General features: G+C 45.7%; 1 long non-coding RNA gene across 3 annotated transcripts in view; it reads left to right on the top strand.

Moving 5' to 3' along the window:
- LOC146831116 (uncharacterized) overlaps nucleotides 1-20175 on the top strand; it is a 127787-nt gene extending 107612 nt beyond the window's left edge. Inside the window, exons 2-5 of one of the 3 annotated variants that reach the window (XR_014961236.1) lie at nucleotides 9549-9650; nucleotides 12195-12384; nucleotides 16470-16574; nucleotides 19641-20175. This is a non-coding gene — a long non-coding RNA (uncharacterized LOC146831116). The remainder of the gene's footprint in view (nucleotides 1-9548; nucleotides 9651-12194; nucleotides 12385-16469; nucleotides 16575-19640) is intronic. The other 2 variants (XR_014961237.1, XR_014961238.1) reach the window with 2 other exon arrangements.
- The last annotated feature ends 7127 nt before the right edge of the window (nucleotides 20176-27302 follow it).

Here is a 27302-nt window from a genome sequence, read left to right as displayed (position 1 = left end):
AGGTCCAGCCTGTCCAGAAAAGAGATAAAGCCATCTATTTAAATCTGCAGGCCCAGGGCAGTAAGGGCCATAAGCACAGCATTGTTGGAGTAGAGTAAGACTGGCAAGGCTCTCCTCCCCACTCTCGGGGAATCCGACTGGAGTGCCAATAGGGCCCTCTCGAGACCATTAATATGAACGGAAAATAAGAATGGAGCTAAAATGCAGCCTTGGTGCACCCCATACGTACAGTTAAAATTATTTGTGAGTGCCCCCTCATGTGTGTATATCACTGCCACAGTTTTCTGGGCATGAAGTGATATAAGTACATAAACGATAGAAGGGTCCACTCCCAGGGAAGGTAAGATATCCCAAAGTTTAGTCCAGTTGACTCGATCAAACGTGGACGTAAGGTCCATAAAGGTTAAATACAGAACACCCGGTTGTATCAGGGTGTATTTGGCAGTCAAAAGATAGATTGAGGCATTGATCTGTAGCTGACATGCCTTCACGGAAACCAAATTGGACGTCTGATAAAATCTGGTTGTCTATGGCCCACACAGACAGTCTGGATAAAGGAATCCGACCCAAGACCTTTACTACAGAGTCAATAAGGGAGATCGGGTGATATGATTGACGATTGTCCTTGTCCCCTTTTTTATAGATTGGGATAATTATAGCGTTGGATCAGGAGGGTATCATCCCCATTAAGGCTACCGCATTTAGGACTTGGGTTAAAAGGGGGGGCCAAACTTCAATGTTATCACAAACCAGATCTGGGGGAATTGTATTGGGACCCGGGGCCTTATTCAGCGATAGCTGCTCTATACTTGAATGTACCTCATCCAGCGAGAAATTAATGGGAATTACAGCTGCACTAGGCAGTATATCTACCCTTGGCTCCTCCAGGGAACCTACGGAATATTCCTTTTCAAAATGAGAGACCCACTGGTCTTCCAGAATAGGGCTGCGTACCTCAACTCCCCAGCTTTTGCTAGGTCCCCCACTGCCTGTTTTTGTAACTGGTGCCTGTTTAGTTTCACCACCCATACTAGTGATTTGCTAGTTACCTAGATAAAGAGCCTTATACCCGAAGGTCTTGAGGCACTGTTCATTGGGAATCTGCATTAGCTCTAAAATCACTTCAAAACAGAAAATACCTAACAGGAAAGCAGAGAAGAAAGAGAGTGAAGGACATACTGTGGGAAGGTAGCCTATAGTGTACATTTGATGTATGCATGCTCAGAGACCACTACTTCGTAGCAAAATTGTAATGAGATTATAGTTGTCAAAATAAATTCCATACATTGAGTGCAGCCCCACTTTGGGATTCTATTGTAATACGATTCTGAAGCTGCACTATAATAAAAAGCATCTACTCGTGCTTGTCCTAAACAATTTGATCACATTTCTAGCAACATTATGGGATTACACATGTTGCCAGTGCAAAAGAGGATTTCCACATTGCCTTTTCTTTCTAACTAAGAAATTAGTGAAGCATACTCCCTCTTGCATTCTTTCTTTTTCTACTTACTGTACGCAGTGTTGGATGACCAAGGTAAGTTGGCAGGGCCACCATGATTCTGTGCACCAGATAGTGGAATTCCCTACACCTGAACAACTGGGAGATGAAACTAACACTCTCCTTCTGCAAGTGACCTCTCCAAATAATGATGGAAAGAAGGTCATCAACTCCTTAAATAAAATCCTGACTTAAAACCCAAGTATTCAGAGCAGACGGTCAGATGTATTTTTTATTTTTTGACAATGCTGTGCAGCATGGCCAAAAGGAGAAAAAAAGAAATAAAGGAGCAATGAAACAGCCACCATTGGCCCTGTCATTTTGTAGGTGTGCCCCTGTGTTAGCACACATGCGTCCGCCTATGAAATTATGAGGACACCTTTTTTTTATGTACCAATCCAAGATGGGTTGGTATATTAAGAAAACAGAGGGACCATCCCCCCCAAAAATAAAAAAGTAAGATGGCTGGGGGAGGGGGTCAATTGAGGCGGGTGAGGCTCACAGGTGAGTGGTGATTAAAGTAAAAATAAAGGTGTGTGGGGGAGGGGAGGAGAGCAGCACACAAGTGAGGGAGCCACACAGAGGGCAGGAGAAAAGCACTTGAGAGAGAGAAAGTCACAGGAGCCAGAGCAGAAACACACAAGGGAGAGTACAAGACCATGTGCGGGGGGTGAGGGGTAAAAACATATGGGTGAGAAAGAGCAAAACAGGGCATTTAGGGGGAGAAGCACACAAGGGAGACACAAGGAAAACACATTCATTCTCATGGAGTGCTTACGCAAAAAGAAAAACATGAATCTATGGTACATGGTTTGTGGGTACGCACCTACTGAACAATGCATTTGATGAGAGCAGCACGTCACCCTCACTGTTGACGACCTTGCAGCATAGGTAAACAGAGTACAATGATTTTCTAAGTTAGTTCTAAATTCAAAATACCTTCAGGTGCGTCTTGATCTGACTTCATGCTTCATTATTGCCTCCTCGAACCATAGGGAGCATATGGCGGCAATAGGACCTCCATTTTGGGATGTCAAGTGCAGCAGAGGTATTTTATTTTGTATGAGAAATGTTTTCCCTGACCTGGTAGTCATTATGAATAAAAATGATGACATCCTGGTCAGTGACATCACAATAGAACAGAGTTCCCAATTTTAAGCTGCATTTCAAGAGTTTTGCAAGTGTGGCTCACCATTATATCCCAACAAATATGAATTCCAACAAACTTTCTTGGGAGCAGGTTTTCATCTCTGACGAAACAGAATGGCTGCAACCTGGGTGAATTTAGAATCTGCTGTCCCTCCTGCATCCTTGTAAGAGGTGCACACTTTCCAGGGGATGGTCATCTACTGTGGGTGGTTCATTCACTCATGTACATACCTTTCAGACCACCAAGGATGAACCATGCTGAAATGTTATGATTCTCTAAAACAGAATGTGTTGAAGGACAACTCTAGCTCCAATTACCTGCCTGAAATTGATCAGAAGAGGTATGAAGGCGATAGCTATCACATAAGAGAAGGGGACAGGAAGCTATTAAAAATTTCAGTACCCTTGCTCCCAAGAATAAGTATGAATGCACAAGGAGGATAACTGTTCCTAAGAAAGATGTGACTAGTTGGACTATGGCGTGAGTGCTCTCACACACCTGTGTGTGGGTCATGCTTCATCATTGGGCTTAGCTCCTCCTGGGGTCGGTGCTGCAATGCCCCACGAGCCCTGCGAGCGGGCTCTTTGGCGGAGATCTTTTGTATATAGCTGTGATGATGAGTGTGTGTGTGGAGGTTGAAGTGGTGAAATGAAGGGATTTAAAACTACCTACTGTGTACCAAATTAGTATTTTAATCAGGGGTCCCCTTGGCAGGACTAAAATTGTGTAGACTGTCAGCTAAGGTTATGAAGACAGACAATCCCTCAATATGTGCTCCTCAAAATGTATGATTCTCTTAAAACAGAGTGTGTTGAAGGACAACTCTAGCTCCAAAGACCTGCCTGCAATTGTTCTGAAGCGGTATGATGGGATAGCCATGCCCTCATCATGATGGAACAATGCTATTCCCAAACTGAAACAAGGATTTGCAATGCAATATGTCTCGCATTTACGAGAGTTTAAGCTATTGGCATTGTAGATGAAAATGCCTTTTATTTATGTTTTTAAAACGAAAACAAAAATAAAAGGCATTGTCATTTACAATGTCAATAGCTCAAACTTGCGTAAATGCGAGATCTATTGCACTGCAAATGCTTGTATATAGATGTGTTCTGTGCACTTCCTCATATTGGGACTTTCAGCTGTATGCTAAGAAGTGTAGAACTACAAAACCATCATACATATAATCTGATTTCATTACATAACCTAATTCTGGTTATGATATTTGCCTTTCACATGTGTGAAGATGTTAAATGGACGGAATTCATATATGTTACATTTATATTTGCACGTTAGTGTATGAAATTTTGTGCAATTTTTATCGTCCCTTTCCCTCAAATAACCCCTTCTTTGTATTATTTATTTTAATTTATATTTTGTCAATAGATAAGATAACACAATCTTGAATACCTCCCTACAATTGAAGCAATAAGTATTGACTTGTTGGCACCCTATTGTACACTTACTATATGTCTTGTGTATAAGTTTGCCATTCACGTGCACACTCACATGTCGTACATAATGAATATTAAACAAAGCTATGTTATGTTTAAATGAGGTATTTTGATTGCGTAACATACAGGACAGTCCCTAACAGCAATGGTCACATCCCGCCGCAGTCAGCGAAAAAAAACACAGGTAAAAGACGTCCTAGGCACAGTGTAGCGGTTACCGTACCACTTTCTTTCTGTTATAAATTGCACATTTTTATCGGTCTCCTGCACCTTTTCATTCTGCAAGGACAGAAAAAGGAAGAGCAGGAGCATGTCTTGGATTAAGGAGCTGTCAGCAAGGAGAAAAACAAGAAGCAGGTGTGCTCAATCAGGATTCAGGAGGGGCTGGGCACGGAAGAGAAGCTGTAACTTACCTTTAACTTCAACGAATCAGGTGGTAATTACACCACGTGATTTACCTTTTCTCGCCACATGATTTAGTCAACTCTGCTGCATAATTTGAGCCATCCCTGCCGCATATTTGCAGTGGACCTGCTTATATTTTTCATGAAATGACACTGGCCCTTTCACTAGTAAAGCTTCGAAAGTGCACCAGTAAAGCTTCAGAAGCCCACCACCACCAAGCGATGAGGTAAAGCAAACGGCGGTTCGTGTGCAGAGAAGTACAGTAAATATTCATAGCTCCTCAAAGCAAACAGTTTCTCGCTTATCGAGCAGCGCCAAAAAAAGAGTGGTTTGGCAATGTGGTCATTTGTTGACGGAAAGGAAAGCCTTATCTGCCGAGTTCCGTCCCTGCGAGTCCCGGACCAGGGCATGCTTGGGATGTGCTTGCATAGACAGCTAGTGGAACAGTACAGTGGGTTGAGCGCTTGCTGTAGGGACATGCATGCAACTTGCAGACTACAGGCCTACATGTCGCTAGGGGTGTCGTAGCCGCTCATTCCGCTACGACAGATAAAATTTAACACTGGAGTTGATATATCACCAATTATTAAAAATAAAACTACATTTAAGGTGTGAAGGACATAGACGACTCTTGCAATCAATAGTTCGCCTTTCCCAGTAAAATAATTAAGACTGTAGAGGCTCAAGAAATTTAAGTTTCATACCATTGGCCCCAGCAGCACTTTACAGCAAGAGCGTCTGTCACGTGACACAATACTAAAGCACAATACCACACTGAAATCATTCAAAGGAAAGCAATAAGTGCACCCTTCACCAGCCGATAGTAACGTTTCATAAAGCGCTGACTATCGCAGTCTTGCATGTTTATAGGACTGTAAAACTCAGGTGCCCATGAACGCAAGAAAACTCATTTTATCACATCAGAAAGTCGGTCTCACTAATCAAACCGGTGACTTGCACGGTGAGCACAGAGCTCAGCCACAGCAGGCACATTAACTCGCCAAACTACTTTTCCGACAGAATACACGGGTGCTCTTAAAGATAGGAGCCCTCCAGAGGCCCAGGCCTGCTGCTCCACGGTGGGTGATGTGCAGAGCCTTGGGTAGCGGGACCGCCCCGGAGCGCATGGGACCATCTCGTAATCTTCACTGGCAGCTTCCAGAGGAGGCTCAAGAACAAACTTTTCCCTGCAGATATAGTTAATGAGATGTTGCTAATCATATACTAGCGCTGACTCCTACAGTGCTGGTGTCCTCGCGTGCCGCTCAGAGGTAACACTGAGTGCCTGTGGTAAGGGAACGCCCGGGACAAAGGCCCAATGTTAACAAGCGAAGCAAAAAAAATCTGGCTTGTACAACAAGAGCGCGTGCATATCTCCTGTCCCTACGCGTGCGTGTTCTGCTGAAACTCTGTAATGAAAAGACACGGCCGGGGGACTCGGCAGAATGCAATAAAAAACAAACGCGCGTGCATATCTCCTGTCCGTACGCGTGCGTGTTCTGCTGAAACGCTGTAATGAAAAGACACGCAGAATGCAATGGAAAACAAGCGCGCGTGCACATCTTCTGTCCCCCTTCGCCCACCAAACCGACAACAATAGATCTCGCCATGGCGAGCAGCGCATTCGATGCGTCGCTAGGCGAGACCTAAAAAGGGGATAGCAATTGTTAGGCAATGTGGTCATTTTAAGTTATACGTGTAGTGGTAGTTCTTCCAAGTCATGACTGACAACAGTTTCTCTTTTACTTTTCCAAACTTTGCAGTAGATTCTTCAGCTCTAGGATTATACCGACCAGTATACTACAAGCTAAATTCTGGCAACCTTGCAGACTACTTTTCCAGATAACAACAGCCAGCCACTAGCCCCACAACACAACATGCCAAAGAGATGGAATAACAGTTTGTTTTAAATATCATGTTTTTCTCTTTTAGGCATCCCCCTTCTCAAGTTACATCTGTTATTCATTTGCATATAAATGACAAGGATAGAATGCATGTTTGTATAATGAAAATTTCCCTTGCAATGCAATAATCAAATTGTGATAATCAAGTTTGTTCGAATATATTCACAGTATTTAATAAGAGCTGTGTTCTCTCTTCTGAAATAATTATTGCTGAGTTGTGAACAAGGTTTCATGAAAACTTATAATTTAATTTCTTGTTTATTATTACTGTTCGGCTTCACAGAATATAAATAAGTAAAATGGTTTCAGGCCGCTTTCTGCTAATTGTTTATTCTAAAAGATTCTACAATGGCCAATTACTGTTATGAAAATGTGGGAGAAGAACTTTGTGTCAGGAGACAATACAGGCCATGCAGAATCACTTCATTCGTTTTCGCTGAAGGTGAACAGGAGGTGCATTCAGCTTTCACTTGCTGGGGGCTTATCACCCTTCCTCCTGGTACAGTTGAAAATATAAGACAATGCTACTGTATTGAGTAATACATTCATTATTTGAAGCAGATATGAGAGTGTGAACTGTCTTTGAAGCTCAAATAACTTTTTCCTATGGCACTGAGTTTAGCTTAGTGAGCGAAAGATATTAGGGTGGGGTTTTCTGGAAGTTACCATATTTTGCGTGATGTACCCCCAGGTTTTTGCCGCTGTAGAACTTTATACACTTTACTCTGCAAACCAAGGGTAAAGTGCCAATGCTCCCTCTTTCAACATACCCCTAAATGGTATATTTGCCTTACCAATAACTCCTTATTTGGTACAAAGTGTACCCAGGGCCAGTAAGTTAAATGTCACTAGTGGACAGCAAGATTCACTGTGCCACCACTGCAGTGACAAATCAAACATGACTGCAGTTCTACCATTTGTAGCCTTGCTGCGAAGTTTTAAGCTGCAAATTCGACATGTCAAAATAACTCCTTTTGACAGGGCAAGTCCTTCCTTTTAAATATGAATAAGTCACTCGTAAGTAGGCCTTGTTTACATGTATGTAGATTCACCAAAAAGGCTAGGAGTAGCAGAAGTGACATCACATACCCTTTGATCTCATTTACATTACAGGAAATAGCCTTACTTGATCCTTGGCCCTGATACAATCTCACAAATTGGCATAATTGATTTACAAAAATGTAGGTAAGCCTCCCATACAAAATATGAATAGGATCACTACACAAAGCTTCTTAGCATAAAATATGAAAAGGTTGTGTAGCAGCTACGGAAACATCCTTCTCAAAACAGGTACAGCACTAGGAGCAAGAAGCAGTACAACCCACCTTCACAATTTAGATGCCACAAGAGCAAAAGCTTTGCAAATCTCCTTCACATACTACAGGTACAATGTACATAGCAACAGGGTAATTCTTCTTCATAAAATAGGTACAGGACAGTAATTACTTCATGACACCTCACAAAAACTGTTCACACTAAGGGCAGCATTAAAGTGTAGGTGTAGAAATCTGCCAAGATGAAGCAAGTTATGTGTCATACCTTGAGGTAGAGTTTCCTTTTTAGCTACCAGTAAACTGCATACTGTGATTTTATAATGGTAGAATAAAAACTACAAGCCCCAGAATACAAAGAGTTGTTGAATAAAAAGTAATGACTGACAGCGGACAAATGACATGGGACCCACTGGCATTTGTGTGTGCATGCAACAATTTTGAAGCGTGCCAGGCACGCACCTTGATATTTGATAAATAAAGTAAAACACAATGCTTGATTGGTGTTATGTGAATGCCTATTGGGTTGGACTGGGACAGAAAATGGGCGATGGCACCAAACTTAAAGTGATCCCCATTAGCAAATCGGGGAGCTAATAAATTGCCCCACATTATTAAGCACGGGCGGAGTTTACGTAGCCATCTTGTTTTTGGCTCTGTTTATGGTGCTGGGCCCTACTTTTCCAATCCCTGCCAATCTCTTTACTCCTACCCCTATGCAAGTTAACTACCTCTCATTTTTATTTAATACCTTACCCTGTGTTTTTGTGTTTTTGTATTTTACATTTTTTCAAATTGTTTTCAGTTTCACTTTACTTTCTTCTTTTTTTCCTTCCTTCCTTCTTGATCCTTCTTGTTTCTTCTCTTCCCCTCCCCCACCCAGGGCCATGGCAGAGCAGAGGAGCAGCAGCCCCAGGCTCCCCTGAACCACATAGGGGCGTTGAGTTAGAACCAACTGCCTATCTTTCAGTCAGCGACAGCCTAAGGGGGAGCAGCCCCGTGCCATTTTTCCAAGGTGGAGGTTGCAGCATTTGTTTTTTACGTGCAGAGCCATCTCCCCTCTACCTTGGCAGCAGGTGACAGGTCAGGAAGTGGGTATGGCCTCCGGGATCATTGGTAGCAATGGGAGAGGTCGCACCAGGCTGTGTGTTGCAGCTCTGGAGTCACCTGTGAGCAAACCTCCAAGATAAGGATCAGGACCTGCTCGGCCTGCTGGGCGTGGAAGTCACGGTTCTTAATGAGTAATAATTATTTCTTTGTTGTGCTATGCTAAAAAAAAATCCCAAATAGAAAGCATGGTGCATGCTTACACTCAGGCAAGTGAAGTTTGTTACAAATATTATGTGTTCATCATCTAGATAGGTGCTCGGCAGCTCTAACTAATCCTACTCGTTGGTGCTCGCTTAAGCTCATTATTTAAGAAGTCATGCAGAGACTCCTCTGTCCTGTCTCTAAGATAGTGGTAGTTATTATTAGTGATTTAGTGCAATCTCTGTGCCTTTCTTTTTTTGTAGTTCATACAGTCCCAACCCCAAGCAATTTTCCAGTGATGTGTAGTATGCATGAATCTATACATTTAAGAAAATGTAGACTGAGTTGGCCCGTCAAAGGGGGTTGAGAGGTTGAGAGAATGAGATGAGAAGGAAAGCTTATTTGTTACAATTTATTACTACTTCCAAAATGTAGTTTAGGAAATTTGGAATAGGGTTAGAATATTAGGAATAGGTCCACGATACTAATAGGAGAGGAGATATGGTTTACAAAAGTTAAATGTTACACCATTTACCTCTCCCTGTCAAAATATTTTTTGGGAGATCAACTGTACCACTAATCTTTGTTTTAATTTTATTTTGTTTATTTCAGACATGAGCATTCAGTGGCAAGAGGAATACCACCGAGGCACCGGTGGGTGAGGGAGCTGAAGGGGCCTTCCCGAGTGCTGCTGGAGATGACTCTGCTGGCCAAGTAAGTCCTCCTGTTGTTAATATTATTATTATTTCCCTAACTTTTACCGCTCCAAATTTAGAATGATTTTTTTTCCTTTTTACTGTGCCTGTCTCCTAATTTTTTCTAACTCCTCTTCAATTTATCTGTTCCCTTAATACTTTTTATCCCCGCATTATCTTATTTATTTATTTTCTATATTTGAAGTTTATGTACTTGACTTCAAACTATCTGTACTAGCCTGTCTGTAGCTTCCTTTTTCTTCTGCTTTGTCAGTAAGCTTTCCCTCTCCCCCTATATATATCTTGTGAGATGGTGGTACTGTAGGACTCAGAGAACCCGTTTTAGGTCAGGTACTCTACCGTGAAGACTGCATGCCCAATTAAGGTATTCTGCGCATGTTTGTTGAGAAAGCTTTCTTTTTCTTGCTCATGCTCAAACAGTAAAACTAGAGAGTAGCCATGGTTATGGTGGACCCCTTAATGTTGTGTGCGTATTATTATCATAGTATGCAAGCAGTTAATGACCGTGCATCATGGCTGAAAGTATGAGGAGGACGGCCCCATTGCATTTGCCAACTAGGATCATATGTCCTTCATTGACCAATTATTGCACCACATCATTGCGCTTCAATAACACAGATTCGGAGGAGCCTAGCGCGCAACCAAGATGGCCGCGTAGGCTTGTGGCTCCCGAGGGCCTCCGCAACCTCCCACGTCTATCCTGTCATAATCCTGATTTTTTCGACGGGCTTTTGTTTATGATCTTGCGCTAAGGTGCCACTCGTTTTCCAAATCGAAATTGGACTCCGGGAACGTGTTTTTTGGCGATCTGAAGTTTGTGGCCTTCTCCGGCCTTGGTGCCGACCTCGGGTTGGTGAGGTGCCCGGCTGCGAATTGAACAACAGCGGCATGCCAGGCTGGGCCTGCCCCGGACCCCGTGCTTTCACTTTCGGTTTCGAGTTGAGCTACCGAAACTGATGCGTGGGACATTGGGAGAGCTGCGCAGTGTACGGAGTGCAAGGCCTAGTCTTGAACTGTAAACGGGCCTCTTTCAGTTAGCGGCCCGGATCTCCTGGCCTTCCTCCGGGTGCTGGAGGGTGCTGACCTTGCTGATCACTGAGGATGACGACGAGAGTGGACGGCGACAAACTGAAACCCAAATCTACCCGGAGGGGAGCCTATTCCCAGGCCAACAATATGGACCGCTATGCGCAGCCAAAGGGATCCCCTAGTGGATCGCATAAATCGCCTGAGCCGCCCAAGGAGGCCTCGGGCGCATCATCCGAATTGACCCTGTTGGATGTCATGGGGGCCATTGAGGAGATGAAGGTGACTGTGAACCAGCAATTGGATACTCTGGCTAACAAATTGGACTCGGTGCTGATTGATGTCACCCTGGTTAGAGCGGACCTGTCGAAAACCAATGACCGGGTCGACTCATTGGCCCAAGCAGCGTCGAGCCTAACGGTGGATGTGGCCACTTTGCAGACGACGGTGCGGAGGTTGCAGCTCGCCAGTGACCTGACCGATCGTCGCCTTGAGGACTCCGAAGGCAGGGCCAGACGGAATAACGTCCACATTATCGGCGTGCCCGAACGATCGGAGGAGTCTGCTGTGGATCTTTTTGTGGAGGATCTAGTGGTGACTCATCTAGCACCCAAAGGGCTGAGCAAGTTCTTCGCTGTGGAACGGGCCCACAGGATTCCGGGGGGTGCGCCCAAGGTGGGTGCCCCCCCGCGGCCTATCATTGCCCGACTTTTTAATTTTCGGGATAGAGACGCTATCCTGCAGGCGTCGAGGGTGGCTGGGCCATTACGATTTGAGAACTCTAATGTTAGCTTTTACCCAGACTTTACGCAAGCGGTTCAGAAGCAACGGATGGGATTCTCGGCCATCAAACGGCGCTTGAGAGACATGGAGTTCAAGTATGCGATGCTATTCCCGGCTAGGTTGCAGGTCGAGTTAGATGAGCGCTCCCACTTCTTCGACCGGCCGGCGGCGGTGGGAGAGTGGCTGGATGCCCTGCCCAAGAGTCGGGATAGGGAGGGTCGGATGGCGGAGAGCGGAGAGGGTTTGACGGAGTAGGAATGGAACTGTGATCCTGGTGATGGACTGTATTGGTAACGTTTTGCACCTGTGGCTGCACTGGACTCCAGTTTGTAACCCTTTGCCCCGTGGTATCTGGAGGTTGCGGGGGGCTTGCTGGGGCCCTTTCCTCCTTCTGGGGTTTTTTCTTGTCCTTTCTTTCATATTGGGGCGACAGGCACACTGCACGTTGGGGGGGCTGTTTGGGCTCACGCAGGGGTGCAGGGAGGGGGGAGTTTTGTTGGGGTTGATGGGGGGGGTTGGGGTTTGTTTGTTTGTTTCACAAGGCGGGGTAATATTTTTTGCTGTGCTATTATGATTGTGCTCCCCGGGAGGGGGATATTTTGTGCTGGGAGGGATGGGGGGTAGGGGACTGAGACTTCTTTCCTGGAATGTGAATGGGCTGGGGGACAGGATAAAGCGGGGGGTAGTCCTGCAGTTCTTGAAACGTATTTCGCCTGACATTGTGTTCTTGCAGGAAACGCACCTCATAGGGAACTCTTTTCATGCCATGAACAGACGAGGATATCGCCTCCTGGCCCATTCTGGTTTCACCTCTGGCTCGAGGGGAGTGGGCATCCTAGTCAGGACCTCTCTCCCGCTGGTGGTGGATGAGGTGCTCCACGACGACAGAGGGCGCTACACTGCGCTGGTGGAGAGGTGGGAGGGTAAGTTGATTTCGCTGGTCGCGGTCTACGTGCCGCCGGGCCTGCAGACGGCCACCTATGCTGATTTGGGGCGCCTGCTGCTTAGGCTCCCGGGGGGGGTGTTGGTACTGGGGGGGGGGACTTTAACGCGGTGGTTTCCGGAGTTGAGGATCGATACCCCCCTAGGGACCTCCCTCGGGCCCAGAACTGGCTGGGGGGCTTTCTGGATACCCTAGGACTGATAGATTGCTGGCGGTTGAAACACCCTGGACAAGCGCAATATACCTTCCACTCCGGGGCCCACGGTAGTCTTTCGAGGCTTGACTATATGCTAGTGCCTGCGGCCCAGGCGGGGATGATCGGAGAGGTGCGACATTTGGCGTGCGGTATATCTGATCACTCCCCCCTTTTGCTGCACCTAGATATCGCCCTGGAGGCGGAGGGGAGGGTGGCTCCGATCAACCCCTGGTACCTCCGGAACCCCACGATTCGTGCAGACCTGGTTAAGTCTTTGGAACACTATTTTAATGATAACGTGGGGTCGGTGTCTTCCGACATCTCCCTTTGGGAGGCCTTTAAGACGGTGCTCCGGGGCCAGGCCCTATCCCTCATTTCCCATACCAAAAAATGCGAGGCGCAGGAGGTTGTTCGGCTAGAAAATGAGATCTCCGAGTTGGAGAGTGATTTGGAGCAAAGTGTTACGGATGACAGATTGCATGTGCTGGAGCTTAAGCAGGCCGACTATAAGGCGCTAGTTACTGAATCTGCTAGGAGTATGAGCAGGGAGCAACAGGGGCGATTGTACGATATGGGTGATAAGGCCGGGAAGTTGATTGCCTGGTTGGATAAGAAGGAGAGAGCGAGTCGAGTGGTGCCAGAGATTGAGAGGGTGGATGGTGTGCGTGTGACGGACCCCGGTGACATTGTTGATTGCTTTGCGGAGTATTTTCACGGGGTCTACTCTCCGGTCTCAGAGCGATCGGAGGAAGACTCTCGACTGCTGCTTCGAGACATTACTCTGCCTTCCCTATCTGATGAGGATAAAGTATTGATGGATGCGGCCCTATCGCCAGATGAGATTGCTTTGGCCATTCGTTCCATTGCCTCGGGTAAGGCCATGGGTCCTAACGGACTTCCCATCGAATTGTATAAGCTGCGCCCAGATGCGATTGCCCCGTATCTCCGGGACATGTTCCTTGAGGCTCAGGCGGCGGGCTCCCTCCCTTCTGACCAACGTCTTGCTACTATTGTTGTTATCCATAAGGAAGGGAAGCCGCGGGATCGGTGTACTTCTTACAGGCCTATCTCTTTGTTAAACGCGTAGCCCAAAATCCTCGCCAAGGTACTGGCCAATCGTCTGATCCGGGTTGTGGGCGACCTGATTCATCAGGATCAATCCGGTTTTATACCCCATCGCAATACCGCTTTGAACCTGCGGCGACTGCATGGCGTCCTTGCTCGCGCGCCATTCATTCGTGAGCCGGCCATCTTGGCGTCCTTGGACGCTACCATGGCGTTTGACACCTTGGAATGGCCGTACATCTGGGCGGCATTGGCGAAGTTTGGGTTTGGCCCGGGGTTTATCGGTTGGGTGAAATTGCTTTATGACAACCCACTGGCACAGGTAGTGGTCAACGGACGGGTGTCGGCTCCCTTTGTTTTGGGCAGGGGCACCCGACAGGGATGTCCATTGTCGCCTCTTCTCTTTGCGCTTTGTTTGGAGCCCCTTGCGGAATGGTTGCGGTGGCACCCCTCGATACGTGGCCTTAGATAGACGCCAGAATACGTGTTTCCCTATACGCGGACGATATCCTCTTGTATCTTGCATCGCCGCGCAAATCGCTCATTGTATTGGTGGATGTGTTGAGCTCCTTTGGTCGCAACTCCGGATTGGTAATTAACTGGGCCAAGTCTTGTGTATACGCTCTCTCCGGGGAGGCCCCCCCCTTCCGCGGGGGTGCCCTATCCAGATTGCGGAGTCGGGGTTCACGTATTTGGGTATTTTTATAACCCTGGATCCGGTGGCCCGGTATGAGCGGAATCTTCTCCCCCCCCTTCAGCGCCTAAGGGCGGATGTGGCGGGTTGGCGGCGGCTGCCGCTCTCGCCGCTCGGCCGGGCAGCATTGTTCAAAATGATGTCGCTACCACGCTTTTTGTACGCCCTGCAGAACACTATGGACGTAGTGCCGGCCCGTTATTTTCGGGAGGTGGAGTGTCTCCAGCGTCGATTGTTTTGGGATGGGCGGCCGCGGATTGCTCTTGCCAAACTGACCCTACCGTGGTATGACGGGGGGGTCGCTCTCCCTGACATTAAGCGATATTACTGGGCCTCCCAGTTGGCTGCCGTCAATCACGGGATGTATGGCCCTGCTTTGAACCCGGCTTTTGAGATGGACAAATTGCTACTGCCAGGCAGAGACTATAATCGAGCACTATACTCGGGGTCCCTTGATGCGCGGTTGACGGGCCCGACGCGGGTCACGGTGCAGGTGTGGCATGCAGCAAATGCGGCGATGGGGTGGAGGGATCGCTTGACTCGGGCTACGCCATTGTACGCGTCCCAGCGTTTGGGTTATCTGTATACTACGAAAGGCTTTGAGAAGTGGGATACGATTGGTATCAGCACGGTAGGAGATCTCTGGACGAAAGGGAAATTTAAGACGTTCGACATGCTGAAAACGGAATACCAGTTGAATGATAGGGAATACTATCGGTATGTTCAAGTTCATCATGCCTTGTGTTCCGTGTTTTCAGACGTGGCGGCTATTCCGGAGCATTCCCCGTTGGAAGACAGAGTATTGGACGGCTATGTGCTGGATAGCACCATTTCGTTGATTTATAAAAAACTTATCAATGATCGAATGGGTTTGCTGGCCTCATTGCGGGAGACATGGATTGCCGACGGTTTAGAGCTGGACGACGAGGATTGGGTGTCAGCGGTGGCCTCCCCGAAAGAGGTGGCTATCCCGGCCCGATTGCGGTTCGTCCAGCTTAAGATACTACATAGAGTGTACGTCACGGGGCCTGGTTTGATGCGCATGGGGTATTCGGTGGATGGTTTGTGTAAGCGAGGCTGTGGGCTACTGGGGACTTTTCTCCATATCTTGTGGGAGTGTCCGGAGGTGACTCGGTTTTGGTGCAGAGTGCATGCGGTGTTAGAAGAAGTCACGCATGTTGCCTTGTTGCCGGAGGCACGAAGATGTTTGCTGAATGTCTGGGAGCCGACTGATTACAATGTGATGCAGACGCAATGGGTGACTCTAGGCTATATGGTAGCGAAGCGTGACATTGCACAATTGTGGGGCTCCCAGAAGCCGCCAACGGTCTCCGAGTGGAAGGAACACATGGACTGGTGTATGTTTAGAGAGAAAACGGTGTATGTGGCGAGAGGTAAGCCTGGGAAGTGGATTAAGGTGTGTGGTCCCTGGAACTCCTATCGTGGAGGTATTTGCGCCCCGCCCCAGACGCGTGAGATGGATGCCGCTCTGTCTCCCTAGCCCCCGCATTTCTGTATGCTCCTGCGACATGCGAATTTGTCTCTTCTGCCTTGCCCCCCTCCCCCCCCCTCTGTTTACCCGGGTTGGTTTACTCCCTCGATACGGGGAGCACATGTTCCTGTTATTAACTTCCTCTGCCTTGTGTGTTTGATGTTTTCTGTTTTTCAAAAATATGAAACCTTTCCTGTTTGTTTATGGACTGCGGCTGCGGCTGACTGCGATGATTAGCACTTTAGTAACTCTTTTGTTGCTTTATTGATGTGAATGTTAAGTCGTACCTAGGTTTACACTGCGTTTAGCGGCCGGCCTGTTGGTTGTAGGCCCATACTTGTATCTTTTCGAAATTGTAATAAAGGTTTTTAAAAAAAAAAAAAAAAAAAAAACACACAGATTCATCATAGCTCTGCACCTTCATTACAAAACGTTTTGGTTGGCTTGTCTACCTGGCGTTTCAAACATTGCCGACCAACACAATTCAAACCTGATGTTTTAAATTTTTGATAGAAGATACTGTAACCGAACTGTAGTGATGTTTTATGGTTATTATTTTCTTTAAAAAGAATAGGCCCAGGCATATTTGGCATCTAAAATGTTTAATGTTTTTTCTAGCTGCACAGACCACCAGTGACGGGGCATGCTCCAAAAACACCAGTGTAGGGGACAAGGCAGCGGTCACCGAGGGGGGAGTCCCAGCGACAGCAAGGATGGGCAGCAGTAAGTCACACTGCTTCCTTATTGACAAATAGGAATATACTCACTGCAAGGGCGTTGATTTGTGAACACCCCGCTTTTAGCTAATAGATACAACTGGAGTTGAGTAGTTACGTCCTCTTCTATCTCCAACTCAGCAGATGAAGGTTCATAAATTAACTTTAACAATGATGGGTTGATGGGTTGATGTGGAAGGGATAACAGGCATGGAAGGGGAAAGGATAGGTGAAATGTATGTAATATGAGTGAAAGGATGCATGGGTGAAAGGATGCATATAGGTGGGTGAAGATGATAGGAATCTGCATGGCTGGGTGAAGGATGGATGAAAGGGTATATATGTATATGGGTGAAAGGATGCCTGCCTGGGTGGGTTAAAGGGGGATGTATGACGATACAACGCATACTAATACCACGCGTGCCATTACAACGCGGGTATTACTACGCAATGTCAATGACATCGCATGTCATTACATCGCATACTTTTACCACGAGTATGCCTTTACCACGCATGCCATTACAACGCAAAGGCATGCGTGGTAAAGCTATATTCGTGGTAAAAGTATGCAAGGTAAGTGACAACCCTACCCCTACACAACACTCTACTCCCACCCCTACATAACCCCTAACCCTAAAACACTACTACACCACCCACACTACTCCCACCCCTACACTACCCTAAACCAATACTACACTACAACACTAACCACACTACTCCCACCCCTACACTACAACACTGCCCACACTACTCCCACCCCTACACTACCCTAAACCCTAAAACACTACTACACTACAACACTACCCACACTACTCCTACCCCTACACTACCCTAAACCCTTAAACACTACTACACTACCCACACTACTCCCACCCCAACACTACACTAGCCAACCTACTACCACCCCTACACTACTCTAAACCCTAAAACACTACTAAACTACAACACTACCCACACTACTCCCACCCTTACACTATCCTAAAACACTACAACACTACCCACACTACTTCCACCCCTACACTACCCTAAACCCTAAAACACTACGACACTACCCACACTACTCCCACCCCTACACTACACTACACTACCCTACACTAAACCACTACCCCCACCCTAAGCACAATCAGCCTTACCTCTTTGCTCGTGGGTCCAGCGTCGCCGTCTCTGCTCCCGGTTCCTGCTTCCTGCGTCGTCAGAGGTCCACGTCGTTGTGAGGAAACAGCCTCAGTTTCCTCACAACAACTTGGATAGCCGCCACATTACATCGCATGCGTTGTAAAAGCGCATGCGATGTAATGGTATGCGTGGTTTTACCACGCGTTGTAACATCGCATGCGTTGTAACGCATGCGATGTAATAGCAACGCGTGGTAAAACCCGCGTTGTAATGGCTGTTCCCCGTTAAAGGGTATGGGTGAAAAGATGTCTGCCAGGGTGGGTGAAAGGAATGCTTGGGTGGGTTAAAGCCAAAGCAGGATGGGTGATTTGGGTGAAAGGATGCATGAGTGTGTAAATGGTTCATTGGCAGCTATGTTTGGATGGATGTCTTGATTGGATATATAGGGATGGATGGTTTTCTATGGTGAAAGAGTGGATTGAGAATGTAAAGCTTAAGTGGTGCATATCAAAGCCAAGGGTGAAGATTAAGAATACTGGAAGAACAATGCAATGATGAATGGATAATTGCTTGTCTTATGTGGATGGGATAGTATGTTACGAATGTGCCAAAGCTATATCCCTTTCCTTAATCCCTTCCCTGTACTGCAGTACATTGCTTTTCCCACTCTCTACATACAGCAGATAGGATGTCCACACGATTGATTTATTTTATATGTGACATGTATTATTCATGTTATTCATCTGCTTTGTATTGAGGGTAACATTGAAAGGCATTTTGGAGAGGAGTAAGGCCATTGGAATAAGATAATTGTCTATTTCAGCTGCTCCAGTTGCAGACAGCAGAGATAAGCAAAGTACGATTAAGAACGAGCACAACTAGGCCGCCAGCTAAGGCATACCTCGATTAACTAATTTAGCACAACAAGTGAGAGAATACTTGTACTCCATAATGCATAATGCCTTTCTCATTAATGGGAGGTAATTTATTTTTATTTTTCCACACAAAGGGGCCGATTCTGATCCGGGTCGGAAAGCACTCCGACCGAGTCGGATCCGGAGTGTTTTCCGACCGAGTCGGACCCCTACAGTCCGACCGAGCGAGTACGATGCGCATATATGCTGTCGGACTTGGTTCAGTCGGACTCCCATAGAAGTCAATGGGAGCCAGTTGTACGACGCGTACATGCGCTCCCATTGACTGAATGGGAGCGTCTCGAACAAGTGCGCCCCTACAGTGGGTATGCGTCGGTGCCATCTGCGCGGTACATGCCTGTGTTGGGGAGACCCATAGGTCTCCCCCTGTGTCCGAGTCGTAGGGCTGCGGGTGTCAGGGGGTCTGACGTGGAACCCCGAAGTCCGACTCCGGGAGCTTTTGCGAGCCGGACACTCCGGCTCGCACAGGCTGTCCGACGCGTGCATCGTACTGGCTCGGTTGTAAATCGCATCCATTGCACGCCACGGTTAGCTTCCGACCGAGACGTACGGAGCGGTTCGGACCCAGAAACGACTCGGTGCATGAATCTCACATAGCTCGCATCGTACTTGCTCGCTCGTACAGCTGTACGAGTCGGACGGAGAATACGCGTACGGCTCGTAGTTTTTCCATCTGGATCGCGTTCGGTGCCCTTCCGACCCAGATCGGAATCGGCCCCAAAGTGTCTGTTTAGTTACTTTTTACTTTGAAATCCTTCAAAAGAAAAAAACAGCAGTTTTTTTTAAACTGGTGTGCTGTTGTGTTTATTCTGTCTTAATTACTTTCAGACAGTTAGTGCATTTGTCCTTTGCCTTTAGTTTTATGAGAGGCATGTGCGGGTAATGGCTGTGACTCCAATCACATCAAATCGAATGGCCCTAGGAGACCATCAATGTAGTGCTACTGTGCGACCTACTACATAATTTTAAACAAGTTTTTTTGCACAGAGCATTGTTTACAATTAGTTTCTTTTTCTTTCTAGCTGTGGCAGCAAAAGCAGGAGGTGATTAGGACCGAGTACCAGCGGCTGATAGCCCTGGAGGAGGAGGAGGAGAAGGCAGCTGCCCAGGGCCCCTGAACCAGCACCTCCAGCTTCGTCTCATTCTCAACATCGGTGCCGCAGTCCGCTGGCAGCTGCACACCACCAATCATCATTCACTGCTGCCCCCCACTCAGACAGGAATTTACTATGCCACGTCCTTTCAAGGCTGGCATGATGGAAGCCCGGCAGAGTCAAATGAAGAGGCACCGTATTGAGCTCCTGAGCATGGCCCACCATGCCTAGTAGTGCCCTCTGCCCCTGTTTTAACTTTTGTTTTTGTTGGTGGGACTTGGTTATTGTTGTGGGTGGAGAGTGTGCAGATGTGGGAATTGGGATCAGGGCTGTTACAGTTTGGACTACTTTTCTTCCAGACAATAGGCATTTTGGTTGGACAATGATTAGACGGGGATATTTCGTTTGTTTGGGATGAGGGGTGGGCCAGTTGTTGTGGCAGGTTTAAGGGGTGGGTTTTTTATTGTTTGGGTTAAATAATAAATATATATGTTACATTATTTATGCCTCAAATCTAGGTTTTTGGGAGTGTTTTACTTTTCGCTGCTGCCTTTTAGCACAACCTGTTTGCTGATAGTGTATAACAACAACTAGGTATGCGCTATGTCTATGTGGTACCCTTATCCCACTACTCTTCTAGTCTCTGCAGTCCGCAACTATATTGACAACTAAGGGGGGGGTGTAGCCATTGCCTTTATTGTCTACAACTTAGTAGAACAATGAACCATAGTTCTCTTACAAATAGATAAAGCAAGGGCTGCAGGATTTCCCAAGGTTCCATGGTGGTGGTAGTAGTAGCAGGCCAGCACATTAACAACAGTGATGGAATCAGAAGTGAGGTTCCACTCCCACCTAGATGAACTCTAGCTGTAGGATTTTAATCAGAAGGATTAGTCATCGCAGGCAACTAAATTGAAATAAAAACTGAGTTTGTGGGTTAAATATTATTATATCATAGCTTTACAAAATTACAAACAATTGAGACTAGACTACTACACAACAAAAAAATACCTGATAGGAGAAATATAACAAGCAATACTAAGTTATTCAGAGGAATGGTTTGATGAACTAGTATTTAAATTAAAACAAAACTGACACTCTAATCATGAAGAGGACTGGAGTGGACATGGTTATTGGTTAAGCGTTTACGTAACGCAACACACAATGCCTGAATGATGATGGTGCTGTGGAATAATGTTCTTCAGTATCTAAAATATCGATCACTTTTATGCTTGAGTGTGTATATGGGCCAGTGTGGGCTAATATTTCGGTAATAGAAGTAGAACTGAAAATCCTGCACTGAGTTGGTGTTGGTGTTGCTTTCACCACATCCACCCCACCAAGTGTGTGATCAATTAATGGTGTAAATTATAAAGTCACACTTCAATAAATCACCCAGCCCAGGGGAAGAGGGTTAGAGGTTTGATGAATGGATGGGAAAGGGAATTTGGAGAAAGGTTTGACAAAGACAAACACTTCATCTGGGAAATGAGCAGTCAACCATCATCAATCTGTTGTGGGAGGAAAAGGAAACGAAGGAATGACTATGACACACTTAACTTAAATGCAATGCACACCAAACAGTCCGTTAGCCCCAGAGAGACCCAAGTTATATTATTATATATCTAAATGTTCTGGCACCTAGGTTTGAAAAATAGTAAAAATACAAAGTATGTAGGAGTGAAGCAAACAACACACACAGTTCTGTAAATGATTTTTAAAAGAAAAATCATACTGTATTGCCAAATTGGGAGGTGTCTCTTCATTCTTCTTGGATTGTCCATCAATCTTGGGTGCTTGGCTGATGCAGGCCAGTATGGTGCTTTTGCCTTTTTGTGCAGGAGAAGAGAAGGCCTGCGGATTGTAAAACATAAATTATAGCGTAGAATCAAGGAGAAGGACAGAAGGTAAACTTCATGAGGGGTGAACTGAGAAGACTCAGAGGCAGGGCAAGAGGAGAGAAGAATAGTACTTTTGCAAGCATTCATTTTATGACTGATGTGCGATCAATTAGGTGAGAGCAATTACAACAACAAAAAATCACTGACAAGTGGCCACATGTATCAGGCTGAATACAGTTGCAACTGTCATGATCATCATCATAATATGTAGCCTAGCGCATGCATAAAGTGATAATCATCACTTGTCTGTCTCGCGTTACCTACAATAATAGGCTCCCACCCAGCCACCACCTAGTTTCAAATTTGAGCCACTCAGCACACACACTCAGCAGCATTGCATTTCTCAAATCAAGTAAAATCAACGCACCTCTAACCACCAGTCCACAGAGTTGAGTAGGACTTTTAGAGTCATCACCAAATGTTGGTTTCTGTGAAGTTGATAACTTCTTTCTTCTGGTAGTTGTTGAAGTAGTCACACCCTGAGTCCTTCCATCATCCTCCTGACTCCAAATAACATGTCCAACTCCGTACCAACTCAAATGCGATAGATCAACCTGTAGTGCAATGCTGCTGATGAACAACAAGAGAAAAATTGAGTAATTTTTTGTGTAGACTAGATTTGTGTTTGTTCGTTAATGGAACAGGTCGGGTCATTGAGGAGTGTGAAGTAGAAAACAAAACAGTGTGGACCCGGCAAACAAATCTTGCTTAGTGTCAAAGGGGAAGGAAAAAATCACCTTCAGGAAAACAATTATCATCACTGCCAGCCACCACAGGAATCATCTCAACACACTCACAAACAACAATCACACATAATATATATCAATCTGTGGTGCGTGCATGCTATTTACCTGTTCTAATTCAAGCACGATGACAGTGATATATTGCTGATCCTCCCAAAGCACTCATTGGCCAGTCTTGTCAATCAAATATTATGGGGCAGTCCAGCTAGGTGAATAAAGAAAGGATTGATAGGCACGGGATGGAGGCAGGCACATTGTTTCTCCAATGCCCCTGAGGGGAATAGGGGTGCTTCTTCACTTCATAGTGGTCCAACTCCAATCCAACAATACAATGTGTCAAAAACGGTGGAGCTACATTAGTCACAAACAAACAAAATAATACAATGTTACCCTAGCTATCTTTCTTTTTGTCATCAAAGCAGTTTGGCAATAGAAATAGAATGTTTTATGGTTGGTGGTCCAGGCTAGTAGCCAGTGAAGTAGAGTTTGTCCTGAAACTCAGGTGGTTCACCCAGAGGTTGGCCAGTTCACACACTACCACCATGACCTGAGGCTGACCATTCACCATCCTTCTTTTCCTGTCGTACTTCAAATATTGTGTAATTTGGTGGTATAAATTGCTTATTCATTTTGAGCATGGTTAATCTCCTCATTTTGGGGCAAGAGACTGGTCCTTCTCACTGTGACAACTGCACCAGCCCTGCGTTTAGAAACCAATCAGATTTTGGGGATGATGTTCCTGTTCCTGTTGTTGCTGCTGTTCTTGTTGTTGGTTTTGGCTGTTGTGAGCCACAGCACTACCCTCAGGCTCTGAAGTTGAAGGCTGCACTGCAGAACTTGTGCCCTGGAGGAGTGGGACTCTAATTCCCAGCCGTTCTTTTTCTAGGTCACAGGCTTAATCAGCAATCCACGTCTTGTAGTTTGAAACATCCTCAGCTATTATTGTATGCTTCCGAGCACCATTGAATATGTCAGCAGTGTCAACACCTGCATATATCATTTCTCTAAACCCCACAAAAGAGATCCGATGTGCAGTGATGCACATGTAATCAGTGGCTTGGCAACTGTTCCACATGTGTGTTGACAGGTGGATAGTGCGAGCAGCACTCTGCTGCAAAGGTTGTCCAACCAATTCCAGCACATTGTGATGTAGCGCTGGAACAGCAACTCTGGCAAAACAGGACCGCTGGAAACTTTCCATTTCGGGCAAATGGCTGCCACAAATTCTAGAAAACCCACCCCTTCCACAAAAGAAAAAGGGAGCAGGTCCAGTGCCAACAATTTAGCCAGTTTTGTGTTGTACAGACTTGCCTTTGGGTGGTTGCGTTTGTACTGCGCCTCCTGCCTAAACATGCCAGGATTAGTAGCCTGGATTTTTTTCTTTCCTGGTGCCACTGATGCAGATGATGTCTTGAGAGCAGAAGGTGGTAGGCTCAACGTGCATCTCAGCAGGGCAGTCACTGTATACTCTTGCTTTGGTGTCTCGACCTAAGTCTTGTGCCATTGCAATGTTGTTGATGTGGGCAATACTACTGCACTGCGAGGGACAAAGCTGATTTGTGTAATGAAATTGTCTTGCTTTTTTTCACCTTCCACCATGATCAGACCGTATTTCCTACTCAGTATTTCACACCCTTCACCAACACCACTTGCAATTTTTTGGCCGCTTAGGTGCGCCACTCACTGGATTATGTGGTGTTTTCTCATATGAGTTGTTTGGCCTACGGTACAATACTGTGTACCAAGCTTACCCCGACTAACACTTGCTCTGCAAATGGAGCATATGGCAATGTTCAACTCCTTCTTGCTAACCGTAAAGAAGTCCCAAACTGGGGAGGTCCACTTTCTGATGCTGGTGCCAATGTCGGATGAACTGAACTGGTGGTAGGTTGGCTGTTTTTTTCATGTTTGCCTCTCTGCAGTGCCTGCTTCTACTGAGGTGGTTGTTGCTGCCGGGGCCTTGCAAATACGACAGCTGGCGGTGATGGTATCTGTACCATATCCCTCAGAGAAGGGAGATGGGGTAACACCGGTCTCCACTAAGGCTGGGCTAACACCCATGATGACTGGATCGTCCTCTTCCTTTTCCTTAACCGCTCCTGGTGTTTCTCAGACTGAGGCAGGATCCAAGTGGAGTTTTGATCATCAGAAGAGGGGCTTGGAGAAGAAGATGGTCGAGTAACCCTCCTTTAACTTGCTGGAGATTGAGAAGACAATGGATCTTCTGAAAGAGTGGCTTATTCTACTTCCTCAGTATGAAGCTCAATCTCCTGAACTGCTCCTACATCGGGAGGAACTACGATTGCTGCGGCTGTGATTGTCCACTTCTCTAAGCCTCCTGCAATGATTGGATACTACTCTCCAAAAGAGATTAGCCCATTTCAACATCACTGTTTGACGGCGTTACCATGATTAGAGCCTGCCTCTGTGCCAGACATTGGCTTGGGCCTAGGTTGGGGCGTGGTCGTTGATGCAGGAGTGCTGCCCTAGCGTGCCGCCCGGAGGCTGGTTTGGCAGTCGCAAGTTTGCCAAAAAAGGTTCTGGTCAGCACGCCAGTGGGGAAATAGGCTTCTTCATCTGCTCCCCAGTGGCCACTTTCTTAGCAGCACCTTTCTTTGGGGCCATCTTGCAGCTGTCACTTGGCAATGGCACTTAGCTTCACAAGCTGAAGAGATGTGTGTGTTGTGTGGTCACTCATCACGTTGTGCACAGGCCTTCTGTCTGGCAGTGCTGTGGGTGATGTTGTCTCGTGTGCACCTAAAAACAAACAAGCAAGAAAAACATCAGTGAAACGTGGCATTGTTGCAGTTGAATTAGTAGTTTCATTTAGTGTGGTGACTTAAGTTATAAATAATTAACAATGCAGTTTATCCATTCATAAAACTACACCAACATAAACGTTCATGTACACTCAGGAATGATAAGAAAGAGCAACAACAACACACAGAGGTACCAGTTTGCTTTATGTGTATCAAGTTGGGATTGGGATGTGGCACTCACGGAGGTGCAGATGACATGAGAAAACTGACAATCAAATAATCCTTAGAAAATTAATGCTGTTGTGCTGCTGTGCATCACCTATAGCACATGAGTTTGCTGCTGTAATTTGGGAAAATAGGAAAAACAACATGAGAAAATAAAAAAGTTTTTTTTAATTGTAAATAAAAGTAAAAACAATTGTAAAAATCTTTTTATTTGAAAATTTACAAAATTTGAAAAACATTGAAAACACATTTAAAAAATTGAAAACACAATACCAAAAATTAATAAGTAGAAATTAAAAAAAACTGTAAAAAATTAAAATTAAATAAAAAAAGTTTGTGAAAAATGTATCACAAATTAAAAATTTAAAAAATATAATTCAATTGCTGATGTACTAGGGGAAGGGGACTACTACTTACTACCATGACAATAGAACTTGTAACCCACCGGGGTATTGGAGGCAAGGAGTGGTGCAGATGAAAAATAAAAAAAAGTAGGTAATACTATATAAAACAATGTTCATACAGTACATAAGTATGAGCGTTGAGCTACTAGGCCTCAAGCATAACACACAAAATTGGCACCAGCCACATGGTCAAACGGCAAGCAAGGAGGCATGGCCACAAACGAAAAACACATGCAGGCCTATGCCAACGCACACTGGCTGTCTACACAAAATGTCTCCCTACCACATAGTCAAAAAGCATTGCCACAAACAAAGAACACATGCAGCCCTGTGGCAAAAGCACACTGGCTGCCTACACAAAATGGCCGCCAGCCACATGGTCAAACAACAAGCAAGAGGGATGGAAAACAAAGAACAGATGCAGGCTTATGGACACTGACTATACAAAATGCACCCATGGCTAGTACTGGGTCTACTGGCTGGGATGCCTATTGGCAGACTAGTCCACATAGTGAATTAAAAGAATATTGCAAATTTATTAAGAAGCTTGATGAAAATGTACTAAATTTTGCAACATTTTTCCTTTACAAAAGAAGAAAATTACATGTAAAAACTCAGACCACCCCACCACAATACGGTGCATGTCCTCAATCTATCAAACAAACAAACCCCTTATAAAACAGCTTATCAACTTACTTGTGAAATCTCAAATACAAGTCCTTAAATCTGATAGTAAATATGCAACAGACACCGAGAGTGACCCTTCCAGCTCCAATTCCAAATGAAAAGTGACCAGGATAGAAAATCGGCAGTGCCAGGGGTTGCAAGGGACAAGCCATGGGTTGCAGCTGTTACCCATAAATGACGTCTATGCTTGTTTCCCACAAGGGAGGGTGTATGGTATTTAAAAGTAGGACATGAAAAAGTGTAATGTTATACCTGTCCCTGCAGTGGAAAAGCCACACAACCTATTTTCACTGTAGCAAGGCTGACTGTTGCATAGGAAAACATTAGTTAGAAATATTACATTTAATAATGTTACCACCACCTAGGAACACCTAGAAATTGAACTCAATGACTTTTTGAAATACCTATAGAAACACCACTTCACTAGGGAAGTCAAATTTTTCATAAATGTTTTAGAAAAGGTAGTTTTAGAAAGTTGCGATTTCCCTCCCTAAAGCCTCTGGATTCTCAATTGCAAGAGCTCCAACTGTTGCTTGCCAACTGAATAGCCCCCTTGATGAGGTGTGAAAACTGCTCCCAGAACAGGACAAAGACCTTGGGTGCGAGGAGGTGTTTCTCTTCTTCTAGCTGGATGACCTTCTGGACTGTATACAGGAACTTAATTATCTTCAAAGAGGCCTACCCCATCACAGGCATATGTTAGCTGTCACCTGGACAGGGCCCTCCTTTGTTCCTCCAGGGAGGCATGGACCAATCCCTGGGGATGCCCCCAGAACTGGTTCAGAGTGACCTCAAATGAGGGGTTGCAAATTTCCATGGCTACACCTCTGGGGTGTGCACATAAGCTCTACACAGGGAAAATAGGGTTCTG

This window comes from Triturus cristatus, chromosome 5_1, assembly GCF_964204655.1.
Source record: "Triturus cristatus chromosome 5_1, aTriCri1.1, whole genome shotgun sequence".
Lineage (NCBI taxonomy): Eukaryota > Metazoa > Chordata > Amphibia > Caudata > Salamandridae > Triturus > Triturus cristatus.
This window is presented reverse-complemented; position numbering and strand designations above follow the sequence as displayed.